This window comes from Macaca nemestrina, chromosome 13 (genome assembly GCF_043159975.1).
Source record: "Macaca nemestrina isolate mMacNem1 chromosome 13, mMacNem.hap1, whole genome shotgun sequence".
NCBI lineage: Eukaryota > Metazoa > Chordata > Mammalia > Primates > Cercopithecidae > Macaca > Macaca nemestrina.
This window is the reverse complement of record NC_092137.1, coordinates 60,590,484-60,606,382: the sequence shown is the minus strand read 5'-3', so window position 1 is coordinate 60,606,382 and position 15,899 is coordinate 60,590,484. Positions and strand designations below refer to the sequence as shown.

The 15,899-nt window shown below is 45.7% G+C and overlaps 1 non-coding gene across 1 annotated transcript; it reads right to left on the bottom strand.

The window, feature by feature from the left end:
- Positions 1–5,223: 5,223 nt before the first annotated feature.
- Positions 5,224–5,381, bottom strand: LOC112423731 (U1 spliceosomal RNA). The gene has a single exon (XR_003014292.1). It is a non-coding gene; the product is annotated as a U1 spliceosomal RNA (small nuclear RNA).
- Between the last annotated feature and the right edge of the window lie 10,518 nt (positions 5,382–15,899).

The window sequence follows — 15,899 nt, the reverse complement described above, 5'->3', positions numbered from 1 at the left end:
GAAAATATTATATATGGTCCCCTAGAGGCCAAACCCAAGTTCTCTGGGGACAGAGAAGCCCTTTGGGTCGTTCCAGGGAAAAGCTCTGGCCACCCTGAAGTAAATTTTCTCCCTTCCTTTCCTTTCAGTGGAGGAGGAAGCTTGTCCTTTGCATGAACATGAAAAATACTAAATGTGGGCTTTTTGGAGGTTTTCATTTATGAAGTAGAGTCTATATATTTGGCTCAAGTCTTGCCGGCTGCCCCATTTTCATGGTCCCAGGATCAATATGAGGTTAGTCCATTTGTCTTCTGGAAAAATGTTGTGGCTGGGCTAGGTGGCTCACGCCTGTGATCCCAGCACTTTGGGAGACCAAGTCGGGTGGATTACTTGAGCTCAGGAGTTCGAGACCGGCCTGGGCAATGTGAGGACACTCTGACTCTACAAGAAATAGAAAATTAGGCATAATGGCACATACATTGTTGTCCTAGCTGCTTGGGAGGCTGAGCAGGGAGGATTGCTTGAGGCCGGGAGGTTGAGGCTGTAGTGAGCAATGATTGTGCCACTGCACTCTAGCCTGTGCGACAGAGTGAGACCCTGTCTCCAAAAAATAATAATAATAATAATAAAAATAAAAATTAAAAAGAAAAGAAAAGAGAAAAGAAAAATGTCTTGCAGAATCTTTGTGTGATCTTGCTTTGAGGCTATTAGAAAGTTCTTTCATGCCCTTACTCTGTGCTTGGCTGGAAGTCTTTCCCCCTAATTGTGGCACCTCCACCTTGAGTCACCTTGGAGTAGGTGGGAAGTGTTTTCCCTTCACAGGTTGGCCACACAACTACCTCATCTCCTGCACAAGGGCCACCACAGCTCACAGCTCTCCCCTTTTCTTTCCTTCTCTTCTCTTCTCTTCTCTTCTCTTCTCTTCTCTTCTCTTCTCTTCTCTTCTCTTCTCTTCTCTTTTCCTCTCCTCTCCTCTCCCCTCCCCTCTCCTCCCCTCCCCTCCCCTCCCCTCCCCTCTCCTCTCCTCTCTTCTTCTTTTCTTTTCTTTTTGAGGTGGAGTCTCACTCTGTGGCCCAGGCTGGAATGCAGTGGCACAATCTCAGCTCACTGCAACTTCCGACTCCCGGGTTCAAGTGATTTTCCTGCCTCAGCCTCCCTAGTAGCTGGATTACAGGCATGCGCCACCATGCCCAGTTAATTTTGTTTTTTTTTAGTAGAGATGGGGTTTCGCCATGTTGGTTAGGCTGGTCTCGAACTCCTGACCTCAAGTGATCCATCTGCCTCGGCCTCCCAAAGTGCTAGGATTACAGGTGTGAGTCACCATGCCCAGCCCAGGTTGTTGGGGTCCTCTCTCCTTCTCCCTCTATCACTTTCCATGAGGCAGGCAGCCCCAGGCTCATAGGCCAGCAGCTGAGATGAGAAGACATGGCCTTCTTCAATGACATCAGCAGACTGTACCAGGGAGGATCTGGCTAACTGGGTCTGGGTCACTGGCCCCTCCTTGCCAGCAGCCCTTCTCAGGAGAGGAGCTGTCTACTGTGCAGCACAGGGCACAGGTCCTCTCTGTCCAAGGACTTAGTTGGCTTCAGGGAAGGCCCTTATGAGGACCAGAAAATGGAAACGAAGAGGTCAACTTCACCAGCACCAGCCACCTGTCCAGAATGTCTCAGCTCGTGTTTCTTCCTTTAAGGTTCAGAAGGGTAAAAGGGGGCCACCAAATCTTGTTAGGAGGGTCTGTCATTCTTTGCTGTTACTAGCCACTTCTCTGGAACACTTGTGTCCCCGTATTAGTTAGATGCTTGCAGTTTAAGGGGACTTTGGCATAATCCCATTGCTTTAGGTGATAGGGGATTATTGGAAGTACACACCAGGAGGTGAGGAAGAACAGTAAATCTTCTCAGCAGTCACAGCTGGGCTTCACCGAGAACTGGGGTATCGTCCATGGCCATATGGGATTGGACAGGAGTTTGTGTAATCTAGTAAATAAAACCCCATGTTCCATAATCAAAATGCTTGGGTTCAGATTGCGACTCTGCCCTTTACCGCTGTGTCACCTCTCTAGCCTCAGTTTCCTGCCATCTATACTGTGGTGACAATAATAGCACTGGCCATGTGGAGTCCTTGTCAAGGTTCGGTGAGATCCTGTGCACAAGGACCCAACAGTGCCAGGCACAAAGTTATGCACAATGAGTATTGTTGTCAACTGTGGCTCCATGGACACTGTTATTGTGAATACTTGTTACTAGCAGGGGCTTTGCCACTTTTTGTCCACTCTGGTGTTGGGGAGTTGGTGTGCTGGCTACTCTTTTCTGTTCTGCCACATGTACCATTACTCTTTGATGACAGCTCCCCATGTCTCAGTCAGATGTCCCAACAGAAGATCTGATTGGCTCTGCCAGGTGTTATCTAGTTTTGGGCAGCACTACTGGGCACACGGGGCCCTAGTGTTCACACTGGCCCACCTTTTTGGTCTCTTTGCAGCCTATGAATTACCCCCTTGTTTGGTGGATTATGGCCAGAACAATCTATAACTAAGAATCCCCTCAGACTCTGGGCAGAAAGGCATCTTGCAGAGCCGTTCCAATGTGACACCTCTAGAGTATCACCCTAGAATATCACCTTGGGAAGGCTCTTCAAGATGCCTTGTCAACCATGGTGGACCCTGTTAACCATTGTGGGCTAGCCAGGGTTTTATGGAGATACCTGTGCTCTGCTAGTGAGGGCCCTAACCCATCTCACCCCATGTGGATCCCTCCCTGATTCTGCTGGGATTCCTTCTCACTTTTCCTCTCACATGTTCTCAGCCTTGAGCAACAATGAGATGTCTGTATTGGAAGCTAGAAATGTTGAGTTTTGAAGCAAATTCTTTGGGGAGGAGAGTCCCCTCATAGCAATGCCTCTGGAGTAAGGGGATAAAGACAGAAGGATGGCTGACAGGTTCCCTAGGGAACCCCAGTTCTCTTAACTGAGTGGTTTTCCCCAAGATGGCCCCTCCCTCACGGGAGTAAACGGGGTGCCTGGCATAGCTGGAGAAGTCTGCTGGTTCTCCCACTGACTAGTGAGGGAGCAGAGAGGGCAGCTGTGCACAGGTTTCTGGACTGGTCTCTTGGAGAACCTTTTGGAGGCTGCCTCTGGAAGATTCACTCCTAGGCTCTCAGAAGATCTGAGGTAGGCTGTTAGCTGAAGCTCCAGAATCCCCTTTCTTTTATTTCTTCAGCAAAGTCCCAGCCTGTTGACCTTTGGGTCCCGGTGCTGAGCCCAGCTCTAGATTTATCTACCCCGCTGGGGCCAAATGCCTGACTTGTTAGCCATGCCGAATGGTTTTATTTGTTTCTGTTGTGCATTTTTATCATTTTTGTTCATGTGTCTGGAGGCTTTCCTTAGAAAATGATGGATGCGTTTTCATAAATCAAAACATAAATGAGAAAGTATATAAAGGCAAAAAATAGACCCAAGCCTGGAATTTGCCACTAGGAGCTGCTAGCTATTTCCCAGGGAGAATGTACTTTTTGATTTTACAATGTCAGATCCTGACTTATTTCACAGAGTACAATTTTCAGAGCACTTCCTAATACTACTGGCCACAGTAATAATGATGACAATCTCAACCGTGCCTGGTAGGGTGCTGAATGCTTTTGATACATTATCACACTTAATTCTTACAACAGTCTGAGGAGCCATGTTCTTTCACTATCCCCATTGTAAAGATGAGTAAAGAGAGGTCCAAATGATTTTGTTACTTAACCAAGTTCCCATCTTTGGTAAAAAATGGGATTAAAATGCAGATTTCTCATGTTCTCAATGGATGAATACCTCGGACTCCCTTTTCAGTGCTTGCCGGAGGTGTGTAAGGGTTCTGGGTTGTGGCTTCTCCTGCTAGCTCTGCTGGAAAGCAGGTGGCTGGGAGTGGTAGGGGCAGCTTTTAGTTGGAGGGGCTCATGAGACTCTGTCCTCATCAGCTCTGTTCACAGAGTGCCCCTGAGCAGAACACCAGCCTTGCTGGGCGGCACATTAGCTCAGTGTCCCATGACTGTCTCACCACGATGCCTTAGACAACGTCGCTATCACCACTAGCAGGAACCTGCCCCCTCCACTCTGCCACTTTCCTGTTTCATCACCCTTGAGCTATGGTTCCCTCTTCCAGAGGGTGTCCTGTAGGACCTAGCCACAGGGTAGGAGTCTGACACAAACCAGAAGGCAACTGGTGAGAATTCCACATGCTTCCTTTATTAGTCACAAATCCACTGGTTGTACGTGGTAGATCTTTCACTGGGACCAGTTTAAGAAGAAAGGAGGGCTGGGTGTTTATTGATTCATGTGATCAGAGCGTAAAATGTTTTTTCCTTTTTTTTTTCTTTCCTCTTAGGGAAAATCCTAGTTTCCCTGTTCAGTCCCATGCCAATCCTTGGGCCAATCAGAGGGATGGGGAAACTGTCCTTTTCAGTTCATGAGCCCTCTTCTCTGGCAGAAGGATGGGTAACTGATTTTTTTGTGCTAGAACCACAAAATCAGAGTTGGGGGCAAGATGCTCACAAAAGAGGAGGCTGCTGTTCTTGTAGACAGTTTGGTAAATGTCTAGGACATTTTCTATTGCTTTTCTTCTATTCTATGCCTCCCTTCTTTGTCTGGGATATCATACACCTGGTCTGAGTCAAGGTGCTGACATAAGTCTCTGGTGAACTTTTGAAGAGTCCCACTCCTTGTTCTTTCCAGGGTGCCCCATCCCATCTTAGGGCTTCTGAGCTCAGATCCTATCCTTTGCTCAGGCTTGGAGACCTCAAGTGATGTCACTAGGAACTATTCAGGATTGTAGATGGGCTTTAAGCCCACAGAGTTTCTAACTGGCCACGTTTAGAATTTTCCATTCAGCAGGACTTTTCCTCTGTGAACATCTGGTAGGACCCAAATCCTATCCCAATTTTGTGTTCTTTTTCAGACCTTCTGAACACTAAAAACATCTGTAGTTTTGCAAAACGTTCTTTCACAATTTTATGATTGTAAATAGGCTAATTAGCCCAATCACTTGTTATTTCATCATCTGCGTGGCGCCACCTGGCCCTGGAGTATGTATCCCTCTGAGTACTAGGCAACGAGCAGGGCAGATGACCACCCTGACGAGACTTTGAATTAGGAATCTCATGACCCTGCCTTGGAACTCTGGCAGGGAAGTCCTCTCCTTCTTGATAGGAAAGGATGAAGATTTGGGCACTTTCTAAAACAAATTATTATTATTATTATTATTTTTTAAGCACGAATGCAGTGCCCTACTACTACAAATTATGCAGTCAGGTTTCCCACATTTGGGGAAATCGCAAGGGCCAGCACATCTAGGGTGCAATGGATAAGCCTCATCCTCGGAAAACTACCTTCGTGGTCATGGTATCTCCCCTGCCAGTAAGTATATCTAACAAAAATATTTTTTAAATTACTTAAAAAAGAAAACAAACAAATTTCTGGTAACTACCATGTAACTCCATAGTAAACAATTCTCTCTCTGCTTCCTACCAGGTGACCCCGGTACCCAGTAGTCTATCAGGTACTCAGTTCTGCCCATGAAGCAGTTTGGAGCTTTGCTAGGTTCCTTCTTGTAGTGTTCCAATCTGTCTTTCGCACTTGATCTTGTCTCTTCAGAGATGTCATAAACTTATGGATGGGAAGCCTATCTCCTATTTCTCTGTTAGGCATTGATAAGTCTTCCTTGGCTAGGGAGCTATAATTGTAACTCTGTGTGTGTGTGTGTGTGTGTGTGTGTGTGTGTGTGTGTGTTTTGGGGTGGGGACAGGGTTGGCAACTACATGCAAATACTCTGAGATCCCTCTAGCCCTGATCTCTTGGGAATACCTAAATCACATGTTTAATTTTTGGGTGAGGTGCTGTTTCCTAACTTTGCTGATTTCTAACTGCCCCTTTCCTGTAATTGCTGGGTCAATGCAAATTCTCAGCTTTGCGTTTGAAATGCCACTGCTTTCCATCACAGTGATGAATTTACATGGGACAAACCTGAGGCCAAACAGTTCTGGCTCTTACTCAGAGCCTTCTTACCAGTCACCTCCCAAAGTAAAAGAATAGTAACATACCTGACCTGTTCTTCTGGCTTCTCTAAAGCCAAATTCCAGCCTTGGTTATGTTTCCGTTCATTTGGAAAATATCTGTACGAAATGTAAGTGCATGTCATGGAGGAGGCAGTGGGGAGTGAGTGAAGTGAGTCAGAAGGAAGGAGGAGAGCTCTCTCCCCCGACCCTGCCGCTGCCTGCTTTCTTCCAATGAGTCTGAATGGATTTTTGGAATCTGATGTGGCCGCATGAAGACGTGTCTCTGAAAAAGCAAAATGTCAGTGTTTTGAGGCCTTTCCGTTGGTGAGGGACGGAACACGGTGGTCACTGGTTGTTCTCCTTAGGCCAGACAGGAGGAAAGGGAAGTATGTGTGAGTCTCTGATAATTCTCTTCTCTTTCTTTCCCTCACTTTTGTTCTTCAATAAATCACTCAGGACAATCTGCTTCTCCTTAGTGGTGTGTTTTCCTAGGGTTCAGCCTTTGTTTGAAATTCTAGAACAACAGAGTTGCAGTAAATATGGTCAACCTACGTGTAATTACGCTGGTATGTCAACTTTGCCCCGCAGAGTTGGGTCTGCTCTGGTTAACCAGAGGCCCCCCTGACTCAGAAACAAGACCTCCTGCAGGACCCTGTGGAGGGCCGACCCCAAGCCCTGTGTCTGAAGGGGGTAAGAGAGCCCATAATTACGCTCATTGTTTAGGTCGGAACACAGGAGGGTTTACATTAAAGACCTCAGCTGGCACACACAGCATGCCTATGGAAAAAATGAACTGCTCTCCTCCGCCCGCTTCCCGGTCCCAGCGTTGCCTGTCCAAGGGCTTTGGGTTTCACAGACGCCTTCTGTGACTCCACTTTCTGACCACTCCTGATTAGAAGCTTGGCTTCCCCCAGTTCTAAGAGGCGTCTCAATCCAGAGGTTTGGAAACTGAGCCTTTCAAGAATCACAGCATGTAGGTCTTGGGAAGGACCTAGAGATGATGCTCTAAGTGGGTGTCTCTTAAACTTTAATGCTCACAGGAATCACTTGGAGTTCTTGTCAAAATGCAGATCTAAATGTGGTAGTCTTGAGGTGGGGCTGGAAAGTCTGCATTTCCAGAGAGCACCCTGGTAATGCCCTGTGCTGGTTGTTGGACCCCACTTGGAACATCAAGATTCTAAGCTAAGCCTTTGGTTTCACAAAGAATAAAAGGGAAACCCGGAGACCCGGAAGAGCTTGTTGGGGCAGAGTAAGGACTTGAGTCTTCCTCTTGTCATGGTGTTTCCCTGGCCCTGCACAGATGCTCCTGGCAGGGATGGTGTGTGTCTTAGCAGAGATGGTGGTCCCTTCTGGAACCACACCTAGAATCCAGGAGCAGGTGGCTTTTCCCCAGATGCTCTGGAGTGGATTGGATCCCCAGAGATCTTGATGTGAGCCCGCAGGCTTCAGCAGTCGAGAAACTGGGTGATAGTAGACCACCTACTATAAGATCCTGCCTGGAATCTTCAGTGGGTGCAGGTGAAAGGGGGGTCTGTTGAACATGCTGTGTATTGAGAGATGTGTACATCACCAAACCTCAGGCTACTGATGTGGCTTTTTGGATAGGCAAGTGAGATTTGGAGGGGAGAATATATGGCATCATGATAGAGAGGAATGGATGTTTTTAGTAGAAATCAAGGATCAGGTTGGGTGCGGTGGCTCAGGTCCGTAATCCTACCACTTTGGGAGGCCAAAGCAGTTGGATCATCTGAGGTCAGGAGTTCGAAACCAGCTTGGCAAACATGGTGAAACCCCCACTCTACTAAAAATACAAAAAATAGTCGGGCGTGGTGGCGTGTGCCTCTAATCCCAGTTACTAGGGGGTGCTGCGGCAGGAGAATTGCTTGAACCTGGGAGGCGGAGGTTGCAGTGAGCTGAAATTGCACTACGGCACTCCAGCCTGGGTGACAGAGTGAGACTCCATCTCAAAAAAAAAAAAAAAAAAAAAAAAAGGAAATCAGAAATCACAGGCTTTTTTCCAGTCTACCTCTATGGGATCTTGGACAACCTTTCTAGACTCTCATTATAGTCTCATATGTTGCCTGCTTGAACCCAGGTACTGGGGCACTTGCTCTTTTGAAGTTTGTTTCCACTCTAAAATTCAAATTGTGGATATTATCCCTTTCTCTCTCTACTTCTCTTGCTCTTCTGTCTTTTTCTATTTTTATCTGTGTTGTGGCACTCTGGTGTTATATATACAGTTGTGTACTGAAGAATTGACCAAAAGAGGGGTCTGGCCTTTGCCCTTGGCTCCTGCGAGACAATCTCTAGGCCCCTGAAGTGTCCAACCTGATGTCTTGGTTTATCTGGGGGCTTTGGCAACTGGACAGTCCAATAGTGCATTTCATAATCCGGGCTTTGGGACCCACCATATCAGTTCTAACCTCCATGGGAACTAGAGGCATAAGATATTGGCCTGAGCCTCCACTGAGGGCTGGAGACTTAAAATCAACCATGTGGACATTATGTGACTAAGCCCCAAGGAAAACTCTGTACACTAAAGGCTTGGGTGAGCTTCCTTTGTTGACAATACTCTGTGTGCATCATCTCACATTGTGGCCAGGAGGAGGCAACACCATCCACGACTCCATGGGGAGAGGAAACTCAGAAGCTTTGCCTTTAGACACCTCCTGGATTCCGCCCTATGCGTCTCTTCTCTTTGCAGATTTAAATTTGTATCCTTTTGCTATAATAAAATCACAAGCATGGCTTCTTCCAGAGTTCCCTGAGTCATTCTAGTGAATTATCAAACCTGAGGGTACTTGTGGTGAACCCCCCAAATTAGTAGCCAGCTGGCATGTCATGAGGATGGCATGGATACCCCCAAACTTGCAGTTAGTGTCTGAAGTGAGGGAAGCCTTGTGAGGACTCTCCTTTCAAACTTTGTAGTTGGCTGAACTCTTAACAACAGCAGTGCATCAATTTAGCAAGTATTCTGGAAAAAACAAAGAAATATGTCAACTCCTTTAACCAAATCCTGCCTGGTTGTAGAGTGGATTGAAGAGTCTAGGCTAGAGTCTAGTGGATTAAAAGCCTGAACTTTGCAGAAAGACAGCCCCACAGATGGAGCTGGACCTTACTACTTTCTGGTTGAGGTGGGCATGTTACTTAAATCCCCGAGCCTCAGTTTCCCCATCTGTAAAACATACTTACCTCAAAGGTGTGTTGAGAGGGTGACATGAAATCAGATATGTAAAGCACAGGGCATACAGGAGCATTCCACACATGGTCACTGTTGTGGTTACTGTTATCATTATTGCTTCTGGCTTTGTTGTTGGTGTGATTTCCGTGTTTACTTACTGATATACGAATTACTATTTTGCCTTGTTCAGAATAGTACTTGACTGACTCAGACAGATGGAAGTAAGATAACCTGATACAATAAACTGCCAAGAAGTAGGAAATAAGTATTGGGTAATTGGCAGTGGCTGCTGAGGGAGAAGTGGGGGTCCTCTCTCAGGGTCTCTGGGAGGCTGGGTCTGGCTAAGGGAAAGGTTGCAAGATTGAACCTGGCTAAGATTGGGAGAGCTACCACTTAAGACATGATGGCATGTCTTTATATCAGAAGTAGGGGTAATCATGTAGGGGCCAAAAGGTGAGGAGAACAGCAGCTGGCCTGGCCTGGAGGAATTAAGAGCCAGGCCCTGCGTCTCTGGATTAACCCATCCATCTTTATGTCTTCCATAGATTTCTGTTTGGTAAGCAGAGTGGTCATTAATAGAGGTGTGTACTGTGCCATAAAGAGCTAGGGGAGAGAGGTAAGGTGGCATTTGGTTTTGGGAACCTTCCATCTACCTATCCTTTCCCTTCATTTTGTCATCTCGGGTATTGCCAAGTCTCTCCAGAGGCTCATTTCCATTTTCTGCTGATTCGTGACTTGAGAACTAAGATATTTACCAAGAAAGGTTCTTGACATTGCCCTTCCAAGATTTATATTTTAATGAGCGGGAGGTGTCTCTTTATGAGCCAAAAGAATAAAACTGTAGTGATAAGATATGGTGATAAACCTCACTGATAAACAAAAAGTGAAACTTAAAACATTAACCACACAAGTTTGGGTGCGGTGGCTCATGCCTGTAATCCCAACACTTTGAGGGGTGAGGCTGGAGGATCTCTTGAGGTCAGGAGTTTGAGACCAGCCTGGGCAACATGGTGAGACCCTGTTTCTACAAAAAATACACAAATTAGCCAGGTGCGGGGGTGCATGCCTGTGGTCCCAGCTGTCCTAGCTGCTTGGGAGGCTGATGTTGGGGGATTGCTTGGGCCTGCGAGGCAGAAGTTGTAGTGAGCCGATACTGAGCCACCACACTCAAGCCTGGGCAATAGAGTGAGACCTTGTAAAAAAAAAAAATTAGCCCTACAAAACAACAAAACTCCTATCTCCAAACCCTCTAGTCAAATCCTAGAGAACTGCTGCTTGAGAAGTTCTTACTGAGCTCTCTGGAGTCCACAATCAGGGGTAGAGTCCTGAATCAGATGCCCATACCTGAATCATGGCTCTGACACTGACAAGCAGGTCCCTGAGCCTTTCTGTGTCTTAGTTTTTTTAACTGTAGGATGGGGATAACAATAGTAGCTATCTCATAGGGTTATTGGGAGGAATAAATGACTTACTAACATAAAATATATTGGCCAGGTGCAGTGGCTCACGCCTGTAATCCCAGCACTTTGGGAGGCCAAGGTAGGCAGATCACTTGAGGTCAGGAGCTCGATACCAGCCTGGCCAACATGGTGAAACCCCGTCTCTACTAAAAACACAAAAATTAGCCAAATGTGGTGGCAGGCGCCTGTAATCCCAGCTACTTGGGAGGCTGAGGCAGGAGAAATGCTTGAACCCAGGAGGTGGAGGTTGCAGTGAGCTGAGATTGTACCACTGCACTCCAGCCTGGGTGACAAAGCAAGACTGCATCTAGAAAAAAAAAAAAAGCCATTATATTTTGGTGGCCGGTGGTGTTTTAATAAAAAAATCAAACAAATAAAAACACTGTATTAGGGCAGTGCAGTCTTTTGATCACATAATACTTGGATTGCACAAGTTGACCACTGGTATCTTAGGATCTCTCAGAGTTTTAACCAGTGGACCAGGAATCAGGCAAACAGATAAAAACGTGGAAAACAATGTCTTTTTGTGATTCACCAAGTCTGATTAGCAGTGGGAATGTGCATGGAACAGATCCTGTTTGGTTAAATAATGGAAACCAACATTCTCTTGCATTTGGTAATAATATATTTGAGGTACTGGGGATGAGCAGTTTCTGGTTTGATGGTCTAGGTCTAGATTTCCCCAGCCTTCTCTTTGAACTTGACCTTCAACCGCTGGATCTTGAGCCAGAAAACAGTTGAAAGAACATAGTGGAGACAGCGTGGGATCAAGCATGAAGACCGAGCTATGTGAGTCTGGATCAATCAAAACTTTTGTTAGCCTCAGTTTCTATATCTCTAAAATGAATACCATAAAACTTCCTTCACAGGGCTGTTAGAAGAACTAAATGAGATGACGCATTTGGAATGTTTTGGAAATGATTAAGGGTAGTGCAAATGTCTATTATTGTTTTGTTTTTGAAATGTATTGGCTCATGTCATTGCTCCTAGAAGGAGGCCCAGACAGGTTCAAACCCTTGCCCAGGATGAAATAGAGGGAGGATGTGACATGCCTTAGGGCTGCTGTTGGCTGAGCTTAGCAATCACCTCTCACCCTTGTCCAGCATGTGGGTCTGCTTGCCTTCTGTTAGGGAGCAGACGTGTCTTCGGTCTGAGTTTTCTGCCTGCTTGGCTGAACTGTAAGGATCTTTGCTATGTGTTGGATTAGGTTCCATTCTGTGTTCCATCACTGATTAATTCTGTGACTCAATTAAGTCACGGAGGTCCAGTGTTTTCAAGGATTGGGCAGCTCTGGTTCTACCTGTCTCAAAGAGAATTTGGAAAACAGAGACAACTAAAGGATTCAAAGTAAAAGCACTCCTTGTTAAGTTTTTCCATTCCGGAAGCAGGGTAGCATCATGATTAAGTACACAGACTCCTGGGTCACTGATTGCAGGCCCCTTAGCACTCTGGGCCTCAGGTTTCTCATCTGTAAATTGAGAATAACAATGGTAAACCGGGGTAATTCTAAGGATGAAGTGACTTAATCATGTGAAGGGCTTCATTATAGTTCCTGGTCCGCGTCAGTGCTCTGCAGGTGTTAGCTACCATAGAGTAGGACATATACTGTATCCCCCCTTTGAATGCAAGACTCCTGCAGGAGAAATAGGTGCAGAGATGATTGGGACCCTTTGGTCCTTGTTTTTCTGGAGTATTTTCCTGTAAGTCACTGGCAAGTGGAAAATTGGCCAAGCATTACCAATCTTTGTTAAAAAGTGTGGAAATAAAGGTGTTTAAAGATAAATCCCCTAAATAACAACCCTTCCCTGACCATCTTTTCCTAGATCCTCAGAAACAGTTTTGTATTTCTATGAAGCTACAGGGAAAAAGGCCCTTGTGTTTGAGTTAACACATACAATAATTTATTCTGTGCTAGTTGCACCATCACAATGGAAATCTCCTCTCATGTTCTAGAACAGATGGACAAGGTCATGCTACTAGGTTGATCAGTTAGTTCTACTTTTTGTTTATAAAGTTTATCTTCCCAAGTGCTGCAAGAGGCACTGTCTATTCTCTGACCTGCTCTGCAAAGTTTAGCGCAGGCAGGCAGCATCCCATTTTGCAGAGCAGGAACCCAAAACCCTGAGGTACGTTTATTGGCCATTTTCACCATGAATACTGATAATGATTGTGTTATTTTGAGATTAGTAAATACTATTTTGGACACTTCTTGCTGGATAGAAGTCCTTCTTGAAGGAACTTGGGAAAGTTTACTAGGAAGGCACGCTGGTCGAGGCCCGGTTTGGGAAGGTTCGGTGGATGTTCATTATGATTGTTTGCAGGAAAATTCAATCGATGTGATACTTTGAATATGTCACCCAAAGAATACCAACGTTGACTCCAGACACTTGGGATCTCAGCTTTTTGCTGGAGCTGGGCATTCTTGCTGAGTCCAGAAGGAAAGAAAACAGCCAGGTGAGCAGGGCACCAGGAGCTCCAGGTCTGTGTGGCTGCTGGCTGTGGTGCAGGGCTAAGGGCATGTGCCTTGGGAAGTTTATGCCTGATGCAACAATGAGGTTTCCAAGAAGGCTTTCCATTGCTCTATTATTGTTTATAAAGAAAAGAAAGTTTTTGTTTTTTTGTTTCCAAACACACAGGTAGAATTTGTCCAGTAGAACTCAACACCCTGGGCCAAGGAGGAGGGAAAGGAAAGTCATTTCTTATTGTCTTATTGGTGATTGTAGTTGCGGTTCTGAGACTGGCGTTGTCCAGGGTCTGGCATAGTGCAACATTCTAGGAAGTTGTGGGAACATTTGGTATTAGCCTTGGCATTCAGATCCAGGAGCTCTGTCAATACTGGGGTGGTGACATTCTCTTATCTGTTCACTTAACAAGTTTCCTCCCTATCGCGTTTACTCCTCATTCTTTCTAGAAGAGATGCTATTTTCTGAGAGAATGTTTTGAAACATCTGAGGTTCCAGTGGTAGAGGCTGTGGTGGGCAGTCCAGATCCCCGCTTCAAGACCAAGGCACCCATTGTCCCAGCTACCCAGGGAGAATCAGCTGCTGATGGTCCACAGCTGGACTGTCTCTGGAACCAGCCCTGGCAGAAGGAAGTGGCCTTACCCCATCTTACTCCTATTCCTTTGGGGAACCCCGCAGCCAATCAGTTGGCTGAGGAGTAGAAAAGCTGAGCTCCCTTGCTCTAACTTGGGACCGCTCAGAAGGGCATCCCACCTCCAGAGCTCCCCAATGGAAGGAGGAAGCCTCTGTTACAACAGCACCCCACTTCAACTCCCTCACCTGCCTCCTCCTCCTTTTCCTTTTCCCTGACAGGGGCTGTTCCTGAGTGTTCTTCAAATTGCTCTGTACCACAATCTCTGACACAGAGTCTGGTTCCAGGGATTTGATGTAAAGTAAGTCCCTTGGCACCATGATTAGGGATGAAGCAGTGTCTTTGGTCTCTGACATTTTCTATCTTTTCTAGAAATGTTCCCTTGTCATTTTTTTCCAGCAATGATCTTGGGGGCAGGGACTTTCAAACCCATCTAGGTCAAAATTGTTTACATGCATATATCTGCATGTCATGCAGATGGAAAATCTGAAAGGACACTCTCTGAGGTGTTCACAGTTATGGTAGGAAAGGAAGTGAAGAGCGAACTCCGATTTTAACTAAATAAACTTCCACATTGTTAAAATAGTATAATGAAAATGAATTAATGTATCACCTGTATAATTACTATTGTTTCTTACATTTTGGCCTATTTTAGAATCTGAGGGTGATCATCTCACCAACCCATGTATCCACTATCCCCAACCTTGTCGTTTCTTCCTCCCCACCTCCCTCTCATTCTGTGGGGGCTCCGTGCAGCTGGTCCTGAGTGTTGGGGTAATGGTGGGGTGAGAGGTGGGAAAGTGAGGATGACCCCCAACCACAGGGGTCAGGGGTCAGCTTCTGCCACTCGCTTATTGAGATGAGTCAAAGTACAACAATAATCTGTACCCCTTGCCACGGTAAGTTGGTGAAACCTTCCTATCCCAGTGTTAGAGGAAGTGTTTACTATTTTGTTATAGTTAATAAGAAGGGCTTCCCTTCTTCCTGATGAATTCCACATAGAAGCATGAGGATTTAGTGCAAAGCCAGCACTCTGATGTGGCTCTGTCTTTCCAGATCTTTCAGGGTCCAGAAGACCATGTCTGGTCCCTGATCTACTGATGAGGGATGGTTAGTTAGGAGGAGGGGCCCGTGGATGGCTGTCTTTCTCCCTGAAAATTGGTTTCAGTGTTTAGAGCTACCTCTTTGGTTTTGCAACTTATCTATAATTCAAGGTACTAAGGTCTGACCCTTTTCAGTTGGACAAGCCGTTTTCACTTTGGGGAGATGGAGAGGGATGAACTTTCATACTCACTTTCTCTCCCGCCCCTCTGTGAGTGCCAGTCTTCTGTTTCTGTCTTTCAGGTAGTGCTGATTACTCAGTGTACAAGATGTGAAAGGACATGCAGGCCACAGACATAAAATCTGTTAAAATCATTAACAATTGAACAGTAACTCCTGAAATGGAAGCCCAGATCCTATACCTTGTTCTAAGAAAAGCTACTCTCCACCGCCGTGCCTCAGTTTACTCATGTGGAACATTGAAGTTACAGCACCGAACAGAGGCTAGAGCGGGTGGGTGTTTGCTAAGTGGGACCTGGGGCTAACCTTTCTGATCTGGCCTGCCTCCCTCAGGGGGCTGTTCAAGACTCAATCGGGTTAATGAATGTGGCTGTATAAAGCAGAATGTTTGTAAATATAAGACAGTCATCAAGTTAAAGCAAATATATGGTTTATTTATTCAGAGAAATTTATTATTCAGAGAGTATTTATTCAGAGAAATTTCAAACCTAACGAAAAGTTGGAAGACTAGTGCAGTGGACACTTGTACACCACTCACCAACATTCACCAATAAACATTTTGCTATATTCGCTTTACCTCTTTCTCAATCTCTACCTCTCCTTCTCTCCTGTTTACACACACACACACACACACACACACACACGCACCCCACCAACACATCACACACCACACATACACGAGTTCAGGCTATATTTTCTAGGAATGAGGACATTTTTGTACATAGCCATAATACTATTATCATGTCTCATAAATTTTACATAGACATTATAATGTTATCTAATAAACACTCCATATGCTATATGCTTATTTACTAACTGGTATCAAAAGTCCTTTGTAACCGCTTCCTTTCCTTTCCTTCCCCTCTCTTTCCT